This window comes from Vanacampus margaritifer, chromosome 7 (genome assembly GCF_051991255.1).
Source record: "Vanacampus margaritifer isolate UIUO_Vmar chromosome 7, RoL_Vmar_1.0, whole genome shotgun sequence".
NCBI lineage: Eukaryota > Metazoa > Chordata > Actinopteri > Syngnathiformes > Syngnathidae > Vanacampus > Vanacampus margaritifer.
Window position 1 is genome coordinate 5,287,017 of NC_135438.1, and position 2,528 is coordinate 5,289,544.

The following is a 2,528-nucleotide window of genomic DNA, read 5'->3' on the forward strand; positions in this document are numbered from 1 at the left end:
TATCTTGTATTATTATTCCTGAAAATGAATTGCTGGCGTCGACCAACCACGCCACAACCAACAAATTACTCAAATACAAGTCTGCAATGGAACAATATGTCCACAAGGTGGCGAGCTTACGCTTGAAACTGTGCTTGCTGGCAAACAAGATTTTTTTAAATTATGAGATAAATGTTAGTATAATTAATTCAAATATATTTAATAATAATGATTTGTTTACACGTATGTTATAAAAATGTTCTTATTTAGGAGGGGGGGGGGGCTATTTAATAATGAAATCTAATTTTGTTTTTATTTTATTTTTTTCATAATACTGTACAAACATTTTGTCCTCTTTTGCAAGAAATGACAATTTCAGTTTATCAAAAAAATATAGATTTTTTTTCTCAATTAACTAACAATATTAGTACAATACTAGTTTTTAATATATAACTTTTCAATATTTTTAAGTTATACATTTACTTATTTATCAACACTAATATTTCACTTTGGATCTTTATTATCTAATGGGTACGATACATTTTTTAATTTATTAGTAGAAAATAAAAATAAATATTGAATCATAAAAATAAAAAAAATCATAGTCATCACAGAATAAGTATAATTAAAAAAAATCAAAATCAACTCATTCACATAAATTCATTAAAGAAAACAAAAATAATATAAAATATTAGGAGAGATAGGCGATTAAAATTTTTTTTTAGAAACCCTCACCCTAATTTCAAACCCTAACCCTAATTTTAAACCCTAACCCTAATTTCAAACCCTAACCCTACTTTCAAACCCTAACCATAATTTCAAACCCTACTTTGAAACCCTAACCCTAATTGCAAACCCTACTTTGAAGCCCTAACCCTAATTTAAACCCTAATTTGAAACCTTAACCCTAATTTCAAACCCTTATTTGAAACCCTAACCCTAATTTCAAACCCTACTTTGAAACCCTAACCCTAATTTCAAACCCTTATTTGAAACCCTAACCCTAATTTCAAACCCTTATTTGAAACCTTAACCCTAATTTCAAACCCTAACCCTAATTTCAAACCCTTATTTGAAACCCTAACCCTAATTTGAAACCCTAACCCTACTTTGAAACCCTAACCCTAATTTCAAACCCTTATTTCAAACCCTAACCCTAATTTCAAACCCTACTTTGAAACCCTAACCCTTATTTCAAACCCTACTTTGAAACCCCAACCCTAATTTCAAACCCTTATTTCAAACCCTAACCCTAATTTCAAACCCTACTTTGAAACCCTAACCCTAATTTCAAACCTTACTTTGAAACCCTAACCCTAATTTCAAACCCTAATTTGAAACCCTAACCCTAACTTCAAACCCTTATTTGAAACCCTGACCCTAATTTCAAACCCTACTTTGAAACACTAACCCTAATTTCAAACCCTAATTTCAAACCCCGTTTATTTTTTGAAAAAATACATAATTGTAATAATTTTCTTTTTTTTTTTTTTTTAAAGAAAAGATTATTAAAAACTAGGAGTGTCGGGTGATTACAATTTTTAATCGTAATTAATCACGACTTCAATTAATTAATTACAAATTTTATATCTGTTCTAAAAAAATGTCTAGGTTTTCATACTGTTAACAAAAGTGGGATTTTTTTTTAAACTAATAGAAATAGTTCAAATGAATTTTTGACGTCTATAGACGTCAATGGCAGTGAATGAGTTAAATTAGTTGTAGAAAAGTAACAAATTATTGACTGATTCAAAAACCTGCCATCAAAATAATCCCTGCAGTGGTGAGTTTTACTAAATCGACGTGTGTATTGCAACGTTGTCATCTTACATGTACATCCTATTTGTCATGGCCAGCTGATAAAGTCTTCACACCCCTGTTCAAATGCCAACTCTAAAAAAAAGGTAAATCATTTTGAAACCTAATCGACAATTAATGCGACCTATAAACTGCATGGGAAAAAGAACAACTTTCGTTTTTGAGAGAGGACATAAAAAACAGCTGAGATGAGTGTGGTTGCACAAGTATGCACACCCTCATGGACTGGCCCTAAATAAATCAACTTCAGCTGTTCGGGGGAAGCTTTTCCTGACATTTATGTCGACTTTTCCTTTCCTCCGTACTACGTTTTTTTTCACGAGGCGTTATGAAAGTATGATGCAAAAAGCTCTTATCTGCTCCGTTGTGAACTTCAGTCACAACGTTTGCTTTTGTCGCCGTCGTGTCCCGTTCGGAGCGCAGAACAGGCGGACGTCACATTGTAATAAATACATTGATAAATGTCGATGACTTCATTTTCGTTAATGATGACAGGGAATGGCATCCATAGGTTGCAGTCATTTGCAGACCAGATGTTGGGGGTAATGTTGGGGGGGGGGGGGGTCGCGGGAGGCCTATGACAAGGTTGTTTGTTTGAAGAGCGCTCAATTGAACATTGACTTTTTGACAGTCGCTGGACTTTTGACTCCGGGGGACACGGTAAGCAACGCCTCTCGCTTGGTGTATCATAAAGAGGGGGGGGGTGGGGGGGGATACATAAATAACGGAGC